The sequence below is a fragment of the Vidua macroura genome, chromosome Z (genome assembly GCF_024509145.1).
Source record: "Vidua macroura isolate BioBank_ID:100142 chromosome Z, ASM2450914v1, whole genome shotgun sequence".
Classification (NCBI taxonomy): Eukaryota; Metazoa; Chordata; class Aves; order Passeriformes; family Viduidae; genus Vidua; species Vidua macroura.
This window is the reverse complement of record NC_071611.1, coordinates 75,525,116-75,533,223: the sequence shown is the minus strand read 5'-3', so window position 1 is coordinate 75,533,223 and position 8,108 is coordinate 75,525,116.

Here is an 8,108-nt window from a genome sequence, read left to right as displayed (position 1 = left end):
GAAGGGGCGAGTTTTTGTGGATGCATTTTGGGATGAAGCCTGCAGCTTTGGAAATGGCATTAGTGGCTCGGGTGGGGGTGAAGCTGCAAGTCCTTGACTGCTGTCTTGTGTTGCTGAGAAGAGGAAGGACATCTTGGAATTGTGGCTGCTGTATTTGACGTCAAAGGGGCAAGTTTGTGGTGGGGGAGCTGCGTGGGCCCAAAGGACCCAGGGGTGCCGGTCAAGAGCAGCTGAAGGTGGGCCAGCGCGTGGCCAGGGAGCCAGGAAGGCCAACGGCGTCCTGGCCTGTGTCAGCAAGAGTGGGGCAGCAGGAGCAGGGCAGTGAGCGTCCCCCTGGGCTGGGCAGCGCTGCGGCCACAGCTGGGAGTGCTGTGCCCAGTTGTGGGCCCCTGTGAGCAGAAAGTCCTTGAGGGGCTGGAGCGTGTGCAGAGGAGGACGCGGGAGCTGGGGAAGGCTGTGGAGCGCAAGGCCAAGGAGGAGGTGCTGAGGGAGCTTTAGCCTGGACAACGGGAGGCTCATCAGGGCCCTTCAGGCACACTTCCATAGATCCATAGAGGACAGCGCTCACCCCAAGGCCTGCTTCCCTGCCAAACATCCCCGCTCTGCATCCATGTGCTTTAGCCACCTGAGCAGGTGACACTTCCAACTTGTGGTTTCTTGGCTTGCTAGGAGGAGAAGCCCTGCTGATTTTCTCTCTTCCCAGCAAGCAAAGATGCTTCTGCACAAGCTTTCCTGCCCTTTTCCTGCACCGAATGGGATTCTGATCCACTTTTAGTTTTCCATGTCTGCCGCAGCAATAGCAAAGGCCTTGCTGGCTATTTCCTACTTTTCCATTTCACAGCTTTCAAGAGCTAAAAGCTCCCTTGTGCAGAGGCACTGTGCCTTGCAGATAGCAGCCATGGAGGACTATCAAATTCCTAGGCAAACAGAGTTCTCTTGAATTAGCCCATTTTAATCTGGCCGGAGTGACTTAGAATGCCATTGCTAAGAATGCTGATGATTTCTCCTTCAAAGAGGTGGTTGTAGATGCCAGGAGAAAGGAGGTGCTAAACGATAGGTAACGGCCTGTCCCTCGTGTTTCTCTCTTGCCACAGATGACAGAAGCAGCAGCAGTCTCTGCCCCGGCTCCCTCTGCTCCTGGAGAAGAAGCCAAAGAGGAGCAAAAGGAGCAAGACGACCACGAGCCTGCAGCTGTGGTCACAGCAGAGCCTGATGCTTCCAAGAGAGTAAGTGCCAGTTGTGGGTGGTGCTGTCTTTAGTGCAAGGCAGAGCTGCAAGTTTCTGAGCAGCCAGCACTTGCTGTTGCTGGCTGAGGATGCTGAGTGCTGGAATCCCGCAGGACGCGGCCATTTCCTGCAGGCAGGGACAGCTAGAAATTGGCCTTTGGCCTGTCACCTTGAGGCACCCAAGAGCTGGGGGCTGCGGCTCAGCTTCTGCCTGCTTGCCTCAGTGAAGCTCTGTCTCTGGGCTTCTGCAGGGCCGTGGCCAAGGGCACAGGTGCTCATGCTGGAGGTCACGGGGCTTTCTTTAGTTGTTTTCCCTTTGTGCAAAGGTGTGTTTGGCTTGTGGAAGTGTTCTGCAGTTTTCTGCAGCAGTTCTTCACTTGTACAGTCTCTTTTGGCTTTTGATAAGCTGCAAGGAGATGATTGCGTTGTCCATGAAGCTGGGGTAGGCTATTCTTGTGGGGTGTGGCCAAAGAAAGCAAGTGCCTCGTTGGGAAGGCTTCTTGTCAGGCAAAAAGCAGAAGGGGCGAGTTTTTGTGGATGCGTTTTGGGATGAAGCCTGCAGCTTTGGAAATGGCATTAGTGGCTCGGGTGGGGGTGAAGCTGCAAGTCCTTGACTGCTGTCTTGTGTTGCTGAGAAGAGGAAGGACATCTTGGAATTGTGGCTGCTGTATTTGACGTCAAAGGGGCAAGTTTGTGGTGGGGGAGCTGCGTGGGCCCAAAGGACCCAGGGGTGCCGGTCAAGAGCAGCTGAAGGTGGGCCAGCGTGCGGCCAGGGAGCCAAGAAGGGCAAGGGCGTCCTGGCCTGTGTCAGCAAGAGTGGGGCAGCAGGAGCAGGGCAGTGAGCGTCCCCCTGGGCTGGGCAGCGCTGCGGCCACAGCTGGGAGTGCTGTGCCCAGTTGTGGGCCCCTGTGAGCAGAAAGTCCTTGAGGGGCTGGAGCGTGTGCAGAGGAGGACACGGGAGCTGGGGAAGGCTGTGGAGCGCAAGGCCAAGGAGGAGGTGCTGAGGGAGCTTTAGCCTGGACAACGGGAGGCTCGTCAGGGCCCTTCAGGCACACTTCCATAGATCCATAGAGGACAGCGCTCACCCCAAGGCCTGCTTCCCTGCCAAACATCCCCGCTCTGCATGCAAGGGCTTTAGCCACCTGAGCAGGTGACACTTCCAACTTGTGGTTTCTTGGCTTGCTAGGAGGAGAAGCCCTGCTCATTTTCTCTCTTCCCAGCAAGCAAAGATGCTTCTGCACAAGATTTCCTGCCCTTTTCCTGCACCGAATGGGATTCTGATCCACTTTTAGTTTTCCATGTCTGCCGCAGCAATAGCAAAGGCCTTGCTGGCTATTTCCTACTTTTCCATTTCACAGCTTTCAAGAGCTAAAAGCTCCCTTGTGCAGAGGCACTGTGCCTTGCAGATAGCAGCCATGGAGGACTATCAAATTCCTAGGCAAACAGAGTTCTCTTGAATTAGCCCATTTTAATCTGGCCGGAGTGACTTAGAATGCCATTGCTAAGAATGCTGATGATTTCTCCTTCAAAGAGGTGGTTGTAGATGCCAGGAGAAAGGAGGTGCTAAACGATAGGTAACGGCCTGTCCCTCATGTTTCTCTCTTGCCACAGATGACAGAAGCAGCAGCAGTCTCTGCCCCGGCTCCCTCTGCTCCTGGAGAAGAAGCCAAAGAGGAGCAAAAGGAGCAAGACGACCACAAGCCTGCAGCTGTGGTCACAGCAGAGCCTGATGCTTCCAAGAGAGTAAGTGCCAGTTGTGGGTGCTGCTGTCTTTAGTGCAAGGCAGAGCTGCAAGTTTCTGAGCAGCCAGCACTTGCTGTTGCTGGCTGAGGATGCTGAGTGCTGGAATCCCGCAGGACGCGGCCATTTCCTGCAGGCAGGGACAGCTAGAAATTGGCCCTTGGCCTGTCACCTTCAGGCACCCAAGAGCTGGGGGCTGCGGCTCAGCTTCTGCCTGCTTGGCTCAGTGAAGCTCTGTCTCTGGGCTTCTGCAGGGCCGTGGCCAAGGGCACAGGTGCTAGTGCTGGAGGTCACAGGGCTTTCTTTGGTTGTTTTCCCTTTGTGCAAAGGTGTGTTTGGCTTGTGGAAGTGTTCTGCAGTTTTCTGCAACAGTTCTTCGCTTGTACAGTCTCTTTTGGCTTTTGATAAGCTGCAAGGAGATGATTGCGTTGTCCATGAAGCTGGGGTAGGCTATCCTTGTGGGGTGAGGCCAAAGGAAGCAAGTGCCTTGTAGGGAAGGCTTCTTGCCAGGCAAATAGCAGAAGGGGCAAGTTGCTGTGGATGCGTTTTGGGATGAAGCCTGCAGCTTTGGAAATGGCATTAGTGCCTCGCGTGGGGGTGAAGCTGCAAGTCCTTGACTGCTGTCTTGTGTTGCTGAGAAGAGGAAGGACATCTTGGAATTGTGGCTGCTGTATTTGACGTCAAAGGGGCAAGTTTGTGGTGGGGGAGCTGCGTGGGCCCAAAGGACCCAGGGGTGCCGGTCAAGAGCAGCTGAAGGTGGGCCAGCGCGTGGCCAGGGAGCCAAGAAGGCCAAGGGCGTCCTGGCCTGTGTCAGCAAGAGTGGGGCAGCAGGAGCAGGGCAGGGAGCGTCCCCCTGGGCTGGGCAGCGCTGCGGCCACAGCTGGGAGTGCTGTGCCCAGTTGTGGGCCCCTGTGAAGCAGAAAGTCCTTGAGGGGCTGGAGCGTGTGCAGAGGAGGACACGGGAGCTGGGGAAGGCTGTGGAGCACAAGGCCAAGGAGGAGGTGCTGAGGGAGCTTTAGCCTGGACAACGGGAGGCTCGTCAGGGCCCTTCAGGCACACTTCCATAGATCCATAGAGGACAGCGCTCACCCCAAGGCCTGCTTCCCTGCCAAACATCCCCGCTCTGCATCCATGTGCTTTAGCCACCTGAGCAGGTGACACTTCCAACTTGTGGTTTCTTGGCTTGCTAGGAGGAGAAGCCCTGCTGATTTTCTCTCTTCCCAGCAAGCAAAGATGCTTCTGCACAAGCTTTCCTGCCCTTTTCCTGCACCGAATGGGATTCTGATCCACTTTTAGTTTTCCATGTCTGCCGCAGCAATAGCAAAGGCCTTGCTGGCTATTTCCTACTTTTCCATTTCACAGCTTTCAAGAGCTAAAAGCTCCCTTGTGCAGAGGCACTGTGCCTTGCAGATAGCAGCCAGGGAGGACTATCAAATTCCTAGGCAAACAGAGTTCTCTTGAATTAGCCCATTTTAATCTGGCCGGAGTGACTTAGAATGCCATTGCTAAGAATGCTGATGATTTCTCCTTCAAAGAGGTGGTTGTAGATGCCAGGAGAAAGGAGGTGCTAAACGATAGGTAACGGCCTGTCCCTCATGTTTCTCTCTTGCCACAGATGACAGAAGCAGCAGCAGTCTCTGCCCCGGCTCCCTCTGCTCCTGGAGAAGAAGCCAAAGAGGAGCAAAAGGAGCAAGACGACCACGAGCCTGCAGCTGTGGTCACAGCAGAGCCTGATGCTTCCAAGAGAGTAAGTGCCAGTTGTGGGTGGTGCTGTCTTTAGTGCAAGGCAGAGCTGCAAGTTTCTGAGCAGCCAGCACTTGCTGTTGCTGGCTGAGGCTGCTGAGTGCTGGAATCCCGCAGGACGCGGCCATTTCCTGCAGGCAGGGACAGCTAGAAATTGGCCTTTGGCCTGTCACCTTGAGGCACCCAAGAGCTGGGGGCTGCGGCTCAGCTTCTGCCTGCTTGGCTCAGTGAAGCTCTGTCTCTGGGCTTCTGCAGGGCCGTGGCCAAGGGCACAGGTGCTCGTGCTGGAGGTCACGGGGCTTTCTTTAGTTGTTTTCCCTTTGTGCAAAGGTGTGTTTGGCTTGTGGAAGTGTTCTGCAGTTTTCTGCAGCAGTTCTTCACTTGTACAGTATCTTTTGGCTTTTGATAAGCTGCAAGGAGATATTTGCGTTGTCCATGAAGCTGGGGCAGGCTATTCTTGTGGGGTGAGGCCAAAGGAAGCAAGTGCCTTGTAGGGAAGGCTTCTTGCCTGGCAAAAAGCAGAAGGGGCGATTTTTTGTGGATGCGTTTTGGGATGAAGCCTGCAGCTTTGGAAATGGCATTAGTGGCTTGGGTGGGGGTGAAGCTGCAAGTCCTTGACTGCTGTCTTGTGTTGCTGAGAAGAGGAAGGACATCTTGGAATTGTGGCTGCTGTATTTGACGTCAAAGGGGCAAGTTTGTGGTGGGGGAGCTGCGTGGGCCCAAAGGACCCAGGGGTGCCGGTCAAGAGCAGCTGAAGGTGGGCCAGCGCGTGGCCAGGGAGCCAGGAAGGCCAACGGCGTCCTGGCCTGTGTCAGCAAGAGTGGGGCAGCAGGAGCAGGGCAGGGAGCGTCCCCCTGGGCTGGGCAGCGCTGCGGCCACAGCTGGGAGTGCTGTGCCCAGTTGTGGGCCCCTGTGAGCAGAAAGTCCTTGAGGGGCTGGAGCGTGTGCAGAGGAGGACGCGGGAGCTGGGGAAGGCTGTGGAGCGCAAGGCCAAGGAGGAGGTGCTGAGGGAGCTTTAGCCTGGACAACGGGAGGCTCGTCACGGCCCTTCAGGCACACTTCCATAGATCCATAGAGGACAGCGCTCACCCCAAGGCCTGCTTCCCTGCCAAACATCCCCGCTCTGCATCCATGTGCTTTAGCCACCTGAGCAGGTGACACTTCCAACTTGTGGTTTCTTGGCTTGCTAGGAGGAGAAGCCCTGCTCATTTTCTCTCTTCCCAGCAAGCAAAGATGCTTCTGCACAAGCTTTCCTGCCCTTTTCCTGCACCGAATGGGATTCTGATCCACTTTTAGTTTTCCATGTCTGCCGCAGCAAGAGCAAAGGCCTTGCTGGCTATTTCCTACTTTTCCATTTCACAGCTTTCAAGAGCTAAAAGCTCCCTTGTGCAGAGGCACTGTGCCTTGCAGATAGCAGCCATGGAGGACTATCAAATTCCTAGGCAAACAGAGTTCTCTTGAATTAGCCCATTTTAATCTGGCCGGAGTGACTTAGAATGCCATTGCTAAGAATGCTGATGATTTCTCCTTCAAAGAGGTGGTTGTAGATGCCAGGAGAAAGGAGGTGCTAAACGATAGGTAACGGCCTGTCCCTCGTGTTTCTCTCTTGCCACAGATGACAGAAGCAGCAGCAGTCTCTGCCCCGGCTCCCTCTGCTCCTGGAGAAGAAGCCAAAGAGGAGCAAAAGGAGCAAGACGACCACGAGCCTGCAGCTGTGGTCACAGCAGAGCCTGATGCTTCCAAGAGAGTAAGTGCCAGTTGTGGGTGGTGCTGTCTTTAGTGCAAGGCAGAGCTGCAAGTTTCTGAGCAGCCAGCACTTGCTGTTGCTGGCTGAGGATGCTGAGTGCTGGACTCCCGCAGGACGCGGCCATTTCCTGCAGGCAGGGACAGCTAGAAATTGGCCTTTGGCCTGTCACCTTGAGGCACCCAAGAGCTGGGGGCTGCGGCTCAGCTTCTGCCTGCTTGGCTCAGTGAAGCTCTGTCTCTGGGCTTCTGCAGGGCCGTGGCCAAGGGCACAGGTGCTCGTGCTGGAGGTCACGGGGCTTTCTTTAGTTGTTTTCCCTTTGTGCAAAGGTGTGTTTGGCTTGTGGAAGTGTTCTGCAGTTTTCTGCAGCAGTTCTTCACTTGTACAGTCTCTTTTGGCTTTTGATAAGCTGCAAGGAGATATTTGCGTTGTCCATGAAGCTGGGGTAGGCTATTCTTGTGGGATGTGGCCAAAGAAAGCAAGTGCCTCGTTGGGAAGGCTTCTTGTCAGGCAAAAAGCAGAAGGGGCGAGTTTTTGTGGATGCGTTTTGGGATGAAGCCTGCAGCTTTGGAAATGGCATTAGTGGCTCGGGTGGGGGTGAAGCTGCAAGTCCTTGACTGCTGTCTTGTGTTGCTGAGAAGAGGAAGGACATCTTGGAATTGTGGCTGCTGTATTTGACGTCAAAGGGGCAAGTTTGTGGTGGGGGAGCTGCGTGGGCCCAAAGGACCCAGGGGTGCCGGTCAAGAGCAGCTGAAGGTGGGCCAGCGCGTGGCCAGGGAGCCAGGAAGGCCAACGGCGTCCTGGCCTGTGTCAGCAAGAGTGGGGCAGCAGGAGCAGGGCAGTGAGCGTCCCCCTGGGCTGGGCAGCGCTGCGGCCACAGCTGGGAGTGCTGTGCCCAGTTGTGGGCCCCTGTGAGCAGAAAGTCCTTGAGGGGCTGGAGCGTGTGCAGAGGAGGACGCGGGAGCTGGGGAAGGCTGTGGAGCGCAAGGCCAAGGAGGAGGTGCTGAGGGAGCTTTAGCCTGGACAACGGGAGGCTCATCAGGGCCCTTCAGGCACACTTCCATAGATCCATAGAGGACAGCGCTCACCCCAAGGCCTGCTTCCCTGCCAAACATCCCCGCTCTGCATCCATGTGCTTTAGCCACCTGAGCAGGTGACACTTCCAACTTGTGGTTTCTTGGCTTGCTAGGAGGAGAAGCCCTGCTCATTTTCTCTCTTCCCAGCAAGCAAAGATGCTTCTGCACAAGCTTTCCTGCCCTTTTCCTGCACCGAATGGGATTCTGATCCACTTTTAGTTTTCCATGTCTGCCGCAGCAAGAGCAAAGGCCTTGCTGGCTATTTCCTACTTTTCCATTTCACAGCTTTCAAGAGCTAAAAGCTCCCTTGTGCAGAGGCACTGTGCCTTGCAGATAGCAGCCATGGAGGACTATCAAATTCCTAGGCAAACAGAGTTCTCTTGAATTAGCCCATTTTAATCTGGCCGGAGTGACTTAGAATGCCATTGCTAAGAATGCTGATGATTTCTCCTTCAAAGAGGTGGTTGTAGATGCCAGGAGAAAGGAGGTGCTAAACGATAGGTAACGGCCTGTCCCTCGTGTTTCTCTCTTGCCACAGATGACAGAAGCAGCAGCAGTCTCTGCCCCGGCTCCCTCTGC